The sequence below is a fragment of the Pleurodeles waltl genome, chromosome 9, assembly GCF_031143425.1.
Source record: "Pleurodeles waltl isolate 20211129_DDA chromosome 9, aPleWal1.hap1.20221129, whole genome shotgun sequence".
Lineage (NCBI taxonomy): Eukaryota > Metazoa > Chordata > Amphibia > Caudata > Salamandridae > Pleurodeles > Pleurodeles waltl.
This window is the reverse complement of record NC_090448.1, coordinates 311,800,142-311,814,177: the sequence shown is the minus strand read 5'-3', so window position 1 is coordinate 311,814,177 and position 14,036 is coordinate 311,800,142. Positions and strand designations below refer to the sequence as shown.

At 44.5% G+C, this 14,036-nt stretch overlaps 1 protein-coding gene across 2 annotated transcripts in view; it reads right to left on the bottom strand.

Moving 5' to 3' along the window:
- Window positions 1–14,036, bottom strand: part of HYAL3 (hyaluronidase 3) — a 97,924-nt gene that overhangs the window by 32,676 nt on the left and 51,212 nt on the right. The window lies entirely within an intron of this gene.

Below are 14,036 nucleotides of genomic sequence, written 5' to 3'. Positions count from 1 at the left end.
ACAATTTGCTCCAATGAAATGGCAGCTGGTGTGTTTGATTTCACAAAGTTTATGTAGGCCTCAGCTGTCTTAGATGGGGTACTTGGACACTGTTTAGGCACTCTGGAGAAGTAATCAGCAGTTTTGATCTTTCTCTGGATGATGCACAATTGTGTAGTTGTACTCTTGTAATAGATCCCAACATTCAATGCGTGGAGGCAATTTGGCCTTTTGATTGCCAAAGGTGGTCAGCAATGCTTCATGATCTGTTTCAAGCGTGAAAGGTTTTCCATGTAGGAACACATAGAAATATTCACAAGCCCACATCACTGCTTAAATGTCTTTTTCAGGCTGTGAATAAGCACTTTCAGCCTGGGACACACTTTAGCTTTCATACTCCACAATATGTCTTTAAGCATTTGGTCATTTGTGCTGTGGAAGGATTTCACCTAACCTGACTGGGCTAGCGTCAACAACTTCTGTGTGTAACTTTGTATCAATAGCTTGCTTGATTCTCTTCAAATTATGCTCAAATTTATATGACAAGTGAAATGAAACATTCAATTTTGTTAGCTCTCTCAATGGAGCACTCACAGCAGCAAAGTCTCATAAGTATATAGAACAATAACTGGTCAGGCCAAGGAATTTTCGTAAGATGGAAAAATCTTCTGGGGAAATGTAAGTTGACAACACTTGTACTTTAGCCTCTCTGTCTGGTGTTATGCCTCCATCAGAAAAGATATGGCCAAAGAATTTTAGCTTTGTCTTACTGAATTCACATTTTTCAGTATGTAATGTTAAACCTGCATCAATAAGCAATCAACATACTTGCCTAAAAGGTTTATTGTCTTCCTTCTGTGTAGCTCTGAAAACTAATATGTGATGCACATTTATACTGTAGTTCACTGAGATCAGTCCCAGATCAGCAGCTGTGCTGAAATTGAGTAAATAGACACTTGATGCTGTACCATGAAGTACGGGAATAAGTGCTTTGACTTTTCTTTTCTTGCATTTCATAGTCACTACGATGAACCTTTACTTTTCAAGAGTGTTGCTGCAGCCCATGTGCACACCCCCATCGCGCATGTCACGTGCCCATGTGGAGCCATCGGCAATGTACAGGCCCAGCATTCCGCTGGTCTGGCTGGCGGAAACACTGTTTCCGCCAGCCGGCCCAGCTGAATGTTGTTTATTGGGCCAGAGGGGTCTTCAATTTGCTGGCGGTCATTGTTTCGACCCCCAGCACCGAACTCGTGGGATTTCCCCGCCAAGTTCGTAATGAGGGCCATAATGTTTATCGATGCTTCACTGTTAATGATAAAAGGTATTGAACAACAATTTATCTTCAGTGTAATCTTTGGATAATATTTTAATGAATTGGGTGCTTTTTCATGTTGACTTTTCTTTGACTGTAACTCTCCTTCACATGCAGCCTGTCCAACATGTGCATGTTTTTCTGAGGTAAACATTGACATTGCACAATAATTTTCTTCACTTTCACTTGGTATTGACAAGCTTTTCGACAATGGTTCAGATGACGATCGACTTTGTTTGGTGTCGATTTGTGGCAACTGATGCTGACGCTTGGCCTTGTGGGCATGCATCAAGCATTGCTTCTGGAACATTCAGTTGGACTTTTTGTCCTCTCGCTGTGACACACTTACTTTTTCTTTCAAATTGCAAACCGTTACACAATGTTTCTCTTTACTACAGTCTTTGCATATCTGTCCAGTGGCGGGACATTTACCTTTGTGTGGAAACAATGATCCAGATCTAAAATACAACTTCTTTTTCTGTGGAGACATCACCCTCTGTCCTTCAGCTTTGTTTTTCGGCTTCCTTTTCATGCTCATGACTGACTCACTATGGGCACCTCCAGCCTCCACAACAGCAGCTTGTCGATCAGCACGCTCGTCAGCTCTGGAAGCCATGAGAACTTGCTCCAGACTAAGGCCCTAATTACGACCCTGTCGATTGGGCCATGGTTGGACCGCCAGCACTGCCAATTTTCCTCCACTGGAGGGACTGGCAGCCTAATACGCCAGGGTAGCGCTCCATGCAGTGCCGCACTAGGGATTACGATCCCCGCCAGCTTTTACATGGTAGTTGCACTGCAGTGGCATGGGCAGTGCAGGGGCCCTCATGGACCGCCCTGTCATGCTTTTCACTGTCTGCATTGCAGTGAAAAGTGTGACGTGTGCTGTTGCACCCCACGCACCGCAACACTGCCACCGGCTCAATGTTGTGGACTTTTTCCTGCTGGGCCAGTGGGGAACTTGTAATGGGGCCTCGGGAAGGCAGCCGCACTGGTGGCAACTTGACTGCGTGAGTCTGGCGGGGGCCCTTTTCCCCTCACCAAAGTCGTAATGACTCCCAATGAGTTTCTCTCAGCATTCATTGTCTGAATGAATATGACAGTCATCCGACATTAAATCCGAGACACATTTCTTCTTTGTCATTAAAATAATCGATTCTGCATTGTTTGATGAGTGTATCCAGTCTCTCAGCAAATGTGTCTCTGGTTTCTCTTTGTTGCTCTTGACTGAAAATGTACCTTTTGTAATCTACGTTCAGCGTTTGACTGAACTTGAGATTCAAGGCTTCTTTAATTTGACAGTATGTAACTTCATCAGCTCGCGGTATTTGCTTTAAGACTTGTTTTACACCATTACCAGTAAAATTCTTCAGGTATTTGATAATCTTTTTGTCATCTGTTTCTTCAAGGGCGTCAATGAAATCATCGAATGTCTCTATCCAGGCAGTCCATCTATCACAGATATTTTGCATTTTGGTGGAATTGAACGGTGGGGGTGGTGGTGGTTTTAGGAAGGCAGGAGCATTATAACTGTTCATGGGAGTGGCTTGCACTGTGACTGGAGCTCTCTCCGACTCCATCTGCCATCTATCAGGATCTGCTCCATTCATACCATCAGCTTGGCCCTATGACATATTGGCCTTAAGTCATCTTTTCTGCTTGTGGGAAATGTGGCCTCTTTCTTGGTCTCCATTTTGCACAGCCTCTTGTCAAGTTTGGACGGCTCCATAATACAACCCTGGGCACTTCTCTTGGACCTCTTCCAGCAACAGAATGATGACTCTCTTTAATCAGTTCTAGTAAGCAGATTAACTTTCCTTGTATCTGAATTGCTGCATTTTCAGGCATTCTTTTGCGCTTTTGACACCTAGATATCACTGCCTCGCAGCACTTCTGATCGCAGCATTGTTGTGTAATTTTCAGTTGTTATTTGCTGCACTTTCAAAACCTGGTTGTATACGCCTTCAGCAGTAGCCCTTCATATATTGTATAGCTTCATCTTGTGTAGTAGTGCGGTGCCTTTCAGTATGGCCTTACTCTTAGTTCCTTGGTCAATGATGCGTAGACTTCTCAGTGAAGCTTTCTTTATCTTCAAACAGTTCACACCGACAGTGGCTGGAGTTGTGCTTTGACTCCACATACACCAAAAGTTGATTCTGCACTTTGACAAAGACACACGTGGCACACAGAGTTTGCTTCGACCTCAGTAAACTCTGTGGGAAAGCACTGTTGATCTTTGGGTTACTTATCCCCTATCTATCTCATCGCCAGTTGTAGCTTCCTCCCCAGTCTGGGAACTGTGGAATATGCCACACATGGAGTATGTACTACACGTCTTTATTAATCTGCGTGTAACCACGAACTCCACATTCTAAACCTGTATTCACTTCACCATGTACTAACACCCACATCATCATTTTAAGGAGTCTTTCAAAAGGGTTCTGTCATTCCCATTCACACTACACTACGCTGATGATATTGAAGCTGGTTGCAAAGTGAAAGCCTACAATCAAAGCCTTAATCAGATAAACACACAAGGCAAAAGTAAGCACACCCACTCACCCCACTAAGTGTTTTTTTTTCTCTGGGGTCTGCTTTGACGCATAGACGGACTATGGCAGACCCTAGATCCCTTCAGTCTGTCAGGGAATCTGTTTTGAGCCTAGACATTCCGAGCTCCCGTCCCTGTTTCGAGGTAGCAGTCGGTACCTTAACTGCCCATTTCCGCATTGTTGATGTGAGTGAAAGCTGAGGCTGCAGCCTGACGTTCACAGATACTGGATCAGGAACATCCCTCTGTCGAAGAGTCGGCCGATCTTTCCCATGCAACAGGACAGACACGTCCATTTTGGTTAGTGACGCCTCGGCCAAAATTTGAGAAAGCAGTGAGCAAGCACCCTTGCTTGTCTGTTATCGACTACTACACAGAAACAGCAAGCATCTCCTTGGTAACAGTGGCAGTTTCTTTAGTCCCGGTCAGCTGTTTCTCTCCATTGGAACAACTTTTTCTTTCAAGATTGATTACTCAATATCAATACTGTTAGTATTTATAATTGTATTCATATTTTTTAGCCCTTTTTTTTTTACAACAGTTCGACTATTGCCATACCTACCACTGCTATATTCTTTGGCAGAAGGGCTTTAATTTATAATTCCTTAATTATTTTAACAGTTATGTCTAGCCGAGACAGTGAGCTGCCTGAATTGTCTCAAATAAGAATGGATGAAGAGACAAACAAAAAAATGATTCAACAGGAAATGCGCATCTGTATGTGGGAGATCCTTAACCAGGTTATGTCCATGAGAGATTCAACTAAGGATGAACGTCTAGGATCCATTATGCAGAACGTCTTGTCAAGAGAAAATTTTGAAGGCAAAAGGACACAAAAATCCAAACATCTTGAGAAAGGAGCTACACCAGTTAAAAAAAAAAGGGGGTCTAAGCACCTTGACATTAACAGGAGGTCTAAGCACCTTAAAGAGACTAGGAGGTCCAAGCACCTCGACGCAAAAAGGAGGCCTAAGCACCTCAAAAAGATCAGGAGGTCTAAGCACCTCTCACAAAGTGGGCATCCTAATCCGGCTCGGTCATGGAGGATGTCCATTGCCACACAAATGAGTTTGAGGCCTTAAGTGACATTCTACTTACCAGTTTCAGTGAAGAAAAACCTGAAGATGTTTCCCCTTTGGATGAATATGTTCTGGACCTTGATCTAGAGGATCATGATGGTGATGATTTCCTTATAGAGGAGGATGTACTCTCTACCTCTGACATGCTCCCAAATGAAGACGCGCTGCGAGATGTCGCGCGCTACATGCCCCACTCGCTTTAGAAAGCGAAGTGGATCTGCAGCCTGTATTAAAGGAAGGAACCTTAGGAGGGGCAGCCAATATGGCGGCGCCCTCGGGTCCTTCAATGATTTCGATTGTCAGTGAAGATATGGATTTGGAGGCTGGTGGAGAAGATCGCGATGCCCATTATAGTGAGGATATTATTGTTGTGCTAGATTCTGATGACGAAGTGGAGAGGGGTAATGATTACGATAGGGATGGGGGTAGTAAGGATATGCCAGCATCGGTAAGTTTGTCTGCGCAGGGCGGCAGATAAATTCAGTGGATTCCAAGGCAGGTTAGTCCCATGGTGCATAGGGTTCAGGAGTGGGAGGTGTCCAACCAGTCGATTTTGAGGGCTGGTGAACTGGTGGAATTTGTTGATGAGCATGGTACAGTTATTAGGGGCACCATTTGTGTTGCGGCAAGGGATGATGGTATGTCAGGGATGGCGCAAGTTAGGCTGGATTTTTGGCAGCAGGGCGAGAGGGCGTACCATCCTGGGTGTGATGATGCTCATGTTTTAGGTGGGCATGAGACGGCTGAAGCAGACCAGCGGCTTGGGCGGCCGGCTGTCTTTGATGGACTGGTGGAGGTCGGGGCACCTCCAGGACACCGGGTGGAAGAGGGGGCGCAACCCGGAGCGGTTCGCCTGACCCCGAGGGAGGTCTCGGTTCGTGAAGGCGGATACTCGGATACCAATTTGAGTGGCATTCGGTCAATTCCTGCTAGCCAGGGTGCTACGTCGGGATTGTCCTTCGAAGAGGAAGCTTTGGACTATGAAGAAGAGGATACGGATCAAGGGGCACAGCCGGTTGCAGTCGCGAAGGCTACTACGAGCAGGCGGGCGGTCCAGGGCGATCGTCTTGCAGGCAGCCAAAAAGACTTGTCTGGCAATTTGCTTAGAGGTGAGGTTCCTAATGAGTCGGGCTTGGTTGGGGCAAGTTTTGGTAATAAAGGGGTGGTATTGAATAATACGAGGAATGTGGATGTGGCTTTTCAAGTTGAAGCTGCGGGGGGGCACAGGCGGGTAAGTTGGAAAGTTCTCAGGGTGCTATGGATTTGGTTACAGGTAAGCAGGAATTGGCCCAGGTAAGTACGGGCAGTCTGGTTCTGTGTCGGGGGGAGGCTACTCATGGTGGCTCTAAAGCCAAAAAACTGACATTTATGGGAGTGTTGATGCCTCTTGGGGCGCATCTCACTCAAAGTTTGAAAGAAAAGATATAGAGAGATGAATTCATTGATGTTTGTAAACTTCTGCATAGAGAGGTGCAGACTAAGGAAGGTTCTAAGGAGGAGGAATGGGAGTTGGCTCGCAGGCCTAAGGTTCCAACGACAATTGAGAATTGGACTTCGGCATTTTTGATCTATGCGAGTGTTTTATGCGAGCGTTTTCCGGATAGTTGTGTGGCTGTGCTTAAGTATATGGATGTGGTGAGAAGGGCTCAGATGGATTATGGAGGATTTGGCTGGTTTCGCTACGATGAGGAATTTTGAGCCCGTAAGGCTATGTATCCGGAGAAGGTTTGGGGGGAGATTGATAATGAGTTATGGATGCAGTGGTTGAGAACTGCCAGGAATGCACCGACGACACACACAGCAAGCGGTTTACCGGTTCAGTGTAAGCCCTTTCAGGGGCGTCCCACCCAATTTGGGGTGGGTTTCAGTCAGAGGGGCCAGTTCCCGCATAATGGAACATGCTGGTCATTTAATAGCGGACTGTGCAGTAGGCAGAAATGTAAATTTAGGCACCATTGTTCCAATTGTGGGGTCAGGCACCCAGCATATCAATGTTTTGGAGGGTTCAATTGGGCTGGGCAAGGGGTGCAGGGCAGATGAGCAGATAGAGGCAGGGTGCATGGGCAGCAGCTAGCAGGTAAAGGACCCTACTCCTATTAAGTTGGAGGTCGTTAGTTATTGGTTACAATTTTATCCTCGGCTGGATGAACCTAAAATTTTGCTCAGGGGATTTCAATAAGGTTTTAAATTGTGCTATCAAAGTCCGAGGTTGAGGAGATGGGCCAATAATTTGAAATCAGCAAGACAGTTCCCAGAAGTGGTGAGGGCTAAACTCCAGAAGGAGCTGGATTTGAGTAGAATTGTGGGTCCTTTTCAGAGCTGGCCATTACCTAATTTGACTATTTCACCCCTGGGAGTGGTACCTAAGAAACAGCAAGGCGAATTTCGCCTTATTCACCATTTATCTTGGCCAGCGGGAGTGTCTGTTAATGATTTTATTGCCCCTGAAGATTCGGTGGTCCATTATGCATCAGTGGATTTTGCAATTTCCTTGGTGAGAAGATGCGGGCGTGGAGCTGAAATGGCAAAATCAGATATTCAGTCTGCCTTTCGGCTTTTACCTGTTCATCCAGAAGACTTTTCTTTGTTGGGCATGCAGTTTGAGGATGCCATTTATGTTGACAGGATGTTACCAATGGGCTGTTTGGTATCTTGTTCTCTGTTTGAGATGTTTAGTACTTTTTTACAGTGGTTTGTTCAATCTCAGTGTGGTTCCAAGTTTGTCACTCACTACTTGGATGACTTTCTATTTGTGGGTAGACCTCGGTCTGGTGAATGTGGTGCAGCTTTGGCGGCTTTTGAGCAGGAGATGGCTAATTTTGGGGTTCCTTTGGCTCGGGAAAAGACTGAAGGGCCTTCGACATGCTTGAGTTTTTTGGGTATCGAGTTTGATTCGTTGAAGATGGAAGTGAGGTTGCCATCTAAGAAGGTGCAGCAGTTGGTCCTTTTATTGGAGGAAGCGGTCACAAAGCCAAAATTGGAGTTGCGTCATGCTCAGAGTCTCCTTGGTCATTTGAATTTTGCTTGCAAAGTGGTTTGTGTTGGCAGAGCCTTTTGTAGGCGCCTGGGTTTTGCGATGCGGGGAGCGGTTTTACCTCATCATCACATTCGGCTTCGGGCAAGTGTCAGAGAGGATTTGAGGATGTGGATTGGATCTTTGCAGGAGTTTAATAGGGACACATCCATGTTTGTGGATGATTCTGACTGGCTTTGGCAGATTCAACTTTTTTCGGATGCTTCTGGAGCACATGGTTTTGGTCTTTTCTGGGATGGCCATTGGGTGGCAGAGAGATGGCCTTTGAGTTGGAAGAAGGCTAAGCACAGCATTGCCTTTTTGGAGTTTGTTCCGCTTGTTGTAGCATTGTCTATTTGGGTCCCACCTTTGCAAATAGGAATGTTGTTTTCAATGTGGACAATCATTCCGTGGTCAATTTGGTGAATTTGCAGAGAGCAAGAGACGAGAGGGTTCTCAAGCTTCTGAGAGTCTTTTTGTTGAAATGTTTGACATTTAATGTGAGTTTTAAGGCAAAATATATTCCTGGGGTTCCTGTCTCGTTTACAGTGGCAGAGATTCCGTGGGCTGGCACCGGGAGCAGATATGCTGAAGACGGCGGTTCCCAGGGAGTTATGGGAATTAGGAGAGTAAGGATGTTGGAGCTCGTCCATAGCTCCGTCCACTCGGAAGAGTTATGCTCAGGCCTGGTTGGAGTTTTTAAATTCAGGTGCTGTTAAACGGGAGGGGGGTTTTGAAGTGTTTGCAAATAGGAGAGAGGATGCGGTCCAATTTATTATGCAGCAAACAGAGATGGGTTTATCTGCTGTTACCATATCAGGTACGTTATCTGGTATTTCTTTTTATGGGAAGTATTTCTGGGGTTATGACCCAGTTGAAGGTGAACTTTGTAGAAGATTGATTTCCAGTTGGGCTAGGGAAGGGGGGGCGCGGATGGACCGTAGGCGTCCTATAACGTCGCAATTATTGCAGGAGATATTGGGTGTTTTGGTTAGAGTTTGTTTTTCAGATTGGGAGATCAAATTAATATCGCTTTGTATGTCATGGCTGTTTCACTGAGCTTTTCGGGTTTCAGAACTTTTGGGAGCTAAAGGGCATGAATGCTTGCTACATTCAGATGTGCAGGTAAGGAATGGGAATGTAGTTCTTTGGCTATGGGCATCTAAGATGGACCAGTTGGGGAGGGGTCAAGAGGTGGTGTTGCAGGGCTCTGGGTCTTGCATCTGTCCTGTTAGGTTGTGGTTGTCCTTTGCGAGAAGTTTGACAGGGTCCTCAAGGTTTGTATTTATTCACCAGGATGGTTCATTGTTAAGGGCTCATCAAGTACTTGTTGTTTTGAAAAGGTCTAGGGGTTTGTTGTGTTTTGATCCCCGATACTATGGGACACATTCCTTTCGGATTGGAGCTGCCACGGAGGCCAAACTTATGGGTAAATCTGATAGATTAATTATGGGTAAGGGGAGGTGGAAATCACAATGTTTTAAGCGCTATGTTCGTTTTTTCAAATTATGGTATGGTTTGCTGGGTTAGCTTTGATAATTTAGTTGTTTGATTATGAGGCTATGTTTTGGGAGGTTTTGACCTTTTTTCTTATCCTCACTTTCCTTTTTTCTACCACTTCTTGTTATTTTCTTGGTTTATTATTTGATTACACTGTTAAATGAGAATCTTTCTTTTTCATGCGTTTTTTGCTGTTTTCTCATAGGTTGTGTCGGGGGCCCTGATGGAAGCTGTTCCGTATGGATAGTTGGGCACTCGTTCGTGCGGTGGGCAGAGAAGCAGGCGGCATCCAGGCATTTTGGAAAGCAATTGGGTTTGGACGGAGCAAAAATTAGGATCAGTTGGGTGGGTAAGAGTGGCATGAGGTGGGGAGAGTTGGTGTTGGTTCTTTCTAGGAGGCTTGAGCGAGGAATTTGCCCAGATTTATTGGTTATTCACCTAGGGGAGAATGATTTGGTGTCTCTTTCCAGTATGGGACTTTTGAAAGTGATGAAAATGGATTTGGTGAGGATAAAGGAACTTTGGGTTGGGAGGCACATAGTATGGACAGGTTTGGTTCCCCGTAGGGTTTGGAGTGGAGCGGATTCTTTTTCTGGAATAGAGAAGCAAAGGAAAAAGGTGAATAGGGAAATGAGGAACTTTTGTCAGGTTCAAGGGTTTTCATTTTTGTTTCATGAGAATTTAGTAGCGTCGGATGTGGAATTGTTTCGGCAGGATGGTGTGCATTTGTCTTTTATGGGGAACGAGTACTATTTATTGGATCTTAGGATCATGATTGCAGATTTACTGGGTGAGAAGCTTTGGGATCGTTAGCATGATTTTGGTTGGGCAGTAAAAACGCCTGCCGGGTTTTCCTGTGTGGCGGGGGATTTGCACATAAAGGCTTTAGGGGGGAAGGGGATGATGCAGAAAGATTTGAGGACAGGGAGGTTTTAGCAAGGGTCACATGGGAGGAAAGGCAAGGGGAACTACAGAAGGTGGGCAGCAGGACAGATGGGGAAGGGATTGATAAAGGGCTATTGGGGAGGGGTAAGTTTAGAGGGTGGGGGAGGGGTTAGGAGGAAATATTGTTTAGTGAGGTTCTCTAGTTTTGTGAGGCTTAAAGCCAAGGTTATTGTTTATACCAGACCTGTTCTATTAAAGCGGTCTTTTACCCCTAAGACAAGCTTCTGTGGTTTGTCCCCCTTTTCGCCTGATGGGGGTTTGGGGGGAGCAGAGGGCTTGCCCGGTCTCCCCCTGGGCTGATCGGGCGATGGGATGAGCCACGAGGGGATCGGGCAGTCATTGGCTATTTTTTGCAGGATGGGGTGGGTCTTAGGGGTGGGTATATAATGGGAGGGCTGGGTGTGGCGGCCTCTTCGGCCGTGGTTCACACCCAGGAGGCGGTACTGTTTTTTGGGGCCTCCCCTTCAATTTTTTTGATGTTTTGTTTGTTTTAGATTTTTGGTTTTGTTGTTTGTAGTGGGGTGAAATTTAGTTCCTTTTTTGTTGTTTGTAGGCTTAATTAGGCTCAAATAGGACAGGTATGTGATCCGGCAATTTGTTGGTTTTATCTTTAGTATGTTGCTTAGATATCCTTCATGCTGCTGGTAGGCAGTATGGTGGGGTGGGGGATTTGCACATAAAGGCTTTGGGGCGGAAGGGGATGATGCAGAAAGATTTGAGGGCAGGGAGGTTTTAGCAAGGGTCACATGGGAGGAAAGGCAAGGGGAACTATAGAAGGTGGGCAGCAGGACAGATGGGGAAGGGATTGATAAAGAGATATTGGGGAGGGGCAAGTTTAGAGGGTGTGGGAGGGGTTAGGAGGAAATATTGTTTAGTGAGGTTTTCTAGTTTTGTGAGGCTTAAAGGCAAGGTTATTGTTTATACCAGACCTGTTCTATTAAAGCGGCCTTTTACCCCTAAGAAGAGCTTCTGTGGTTTGTCCCCCTTTTCGCCCGATGGTCTCATTCAGAGAAGCTCAATCACATAAAATGTTTGGAATTGACGGCAGGTTTGTATTCCCTTATGAGTTCCAAAAAATGCTTACAAGGCGGGACAGTTTTATTAAAGATGGACAGTGTCTCTGTGGTAGCGTATATAAATCGTTTAGGTGGAACAAGATCCTTAAACGTATCTGAATTAGCAAAAAGGCTCTGGCTGTTCTGTCTAGAACACAAGATCTCTCCAAAAGAAGAGTATTTACCTGGGAAAGCTAACACTGTTGCGGATTGGAATTCTAGGTTTTTGCGAGACTTCTGCGACTGGAAACTGAACAGTCTTTACTCCAGAAAATTAGCTCAGATGTGGATTCCTCTGTAGATAGATCTCTTTGGGAGCCGGTTGACATCTCAACAGAAGACATTCTACAGTTGGATGCCAGACCCCGGTGCTCCAGTGGTAAATGTGTTTCTTCAATTATCGAAAGGAGTAAGGGCTTATGCCTGTCCTCCCTCTGCCATGATTCATAGAGTTCTTCAGGAGAACAGACAGGAGAAATGCTCTTATGTCCCGGTAACCCTGTTTTGGAGTTCGCAGGCATGGTTCCGAATGACAATAGAACTAGCATACAACAGCCCCTACTTTCTTCTGGCAGAGGAAGGCCTACTTCAAAACATAGATGGGGAAGAACGTCCTCTGGTTCTGAATGGAACTTGAACCTTCTTGCTTGGAGAGTGTCCGGAGATCTGAAGAAGTGGCAGGCCTTTCTAGAAGGGCTAAGGAACTCTGGGATGAATCCTGGGCACCAGGTACCCACAGTAGGTATAGAGGAATATGCTCTCTTGTTCTGTTAATCCCGCTTTGGAGTTCCAAGCATGGTTCCCAATGACATTGGAACTAGCATCCGACATCCCCTACTTTCTTCTGGCAGAGGAAGGCCTACTGCAAAACGTAGATGGGGAGAAACATCCTCTGGTTCTGAATGGAACTTTGAATCTTCTTGCTTGGACAGTGTGCGTAGATCTGCAGAAGTGTCAGGACTAAGGAACTCCTGGAAGAATCCTGGGCACCAGGTACCCACGGTAGGTATAGAAGAATATGGAAGACATGGGTATGTTGGTGTATGGAAAGGGACCTGGATCCCATGCAGGTGCCTATAGTGGAAGTTGTTAATTTTCTCGTAGAACAATTTGATAAGGATCTTACTTATAGCACCATTAATTGTTACAGATCTGTGATTTCCATAGGTCATAGGTAAGAATGTTTTGGTTTGTAAGTTCTCAAAACCATTAGATTGAGGAGACCTCCAAGAGCTAGATACAAGTATTTATGAAATGTAAATGCAATCCTCTCTATGTTTACTTTGTGGCTTTGTAATAGGTTTCTGGATTTGAAAAGACTTTCTGTGAAGTTGGCTTCTTTACTTTGTTTGATTTCTTGCGGAGGAGTGTCTGATATTAAGGCATTGGAGGTGAGTAATAGAATCTAGTAATAGAATCTATAATGGGTTTGGAGTCACTTTTGAGGTGACTAAAAGAACAAAAACAATGACTGACATTTTTTTTACGCAAGGTTTTATACTTGTAAAAAACTTTGCATGGTGAATTACATGAAAGAGTATGACAATAGAATATATGAACTGCATCCAGATGGAGTTACCAACTTTTAATTTCTTATGTTAAACCTTTCAAAGCAGTTACCACTGCCACCTTAGCCATATGGGTTAAATGGATTATGCAATCTGCTGGAATAGTCTTAGGAAAATTTCAAGCACACTCTGGGTGGGCTATGGCAAAGCCAGGCCCCTTTCAAAGATGGTAGATTGGAAGACATTTTGACAGCATCTGACTGGTTTACCTCCTCTACCTTTGTGAAGCATTATTTTAAACCAATTGAACACATCTGAAATGGTACTGAGGGGCTACCAACAAGCATAATGGCAGCCTCTGTTCTGGTAATGAAATAGCGATTCTCCAATTGTAACGCCAAGAGAATCTGATTTTCATTAAAGACACGGAGTCTAACACCCTTCCGAACCCCTCACATAATGAGAAAAAAAAGAAAGAAAAGAGATTTTGAAGGAATAAGGATTTTTTAAAGATTGTAAGATTGGATGATAATCTATTATGCGCCTAATGTTATATAGTTCTTTTTTCTGTTTGCACACTTTAAATGGTTAATGTCTTAAATTGCTTTGTCCTTTCATTGACTTTGCATTTTCCAAATTTAATATCTAACAATGTTTGTTACAGAAAATATCCAATAATGATGTGTTACCAAAAGACCTGTTCCTCGAAGATATATGATCGGGCATATCTAACATTCACCTTGATTTGCATATTATCTGCTGAGTTGTTAATAATAATCATAATCAACCTGATGTAATGATTTATAAACAGATACAGATTAATAAATATGTGCATAACTGTAAAATGCCAAACACTGTGTGCGTACTGATTTCGGGATGAAAGGTGGGCTACATTCCAAAATCACACGCAGATACAAAATTCTTTGATAGATTTATCTAACCCCCTAGCAAGGCATAACTCACTATAGGGGAAGTGCAAGACACCTGCCAGTTTCACTTTCTCAAAAACTAAGTATTTCATTTTGGGGTCAAGGGGATCTACCAGGCTTCACCTCGATAATATTGGGTGAACTCTGCACTGCCCTTGGGAA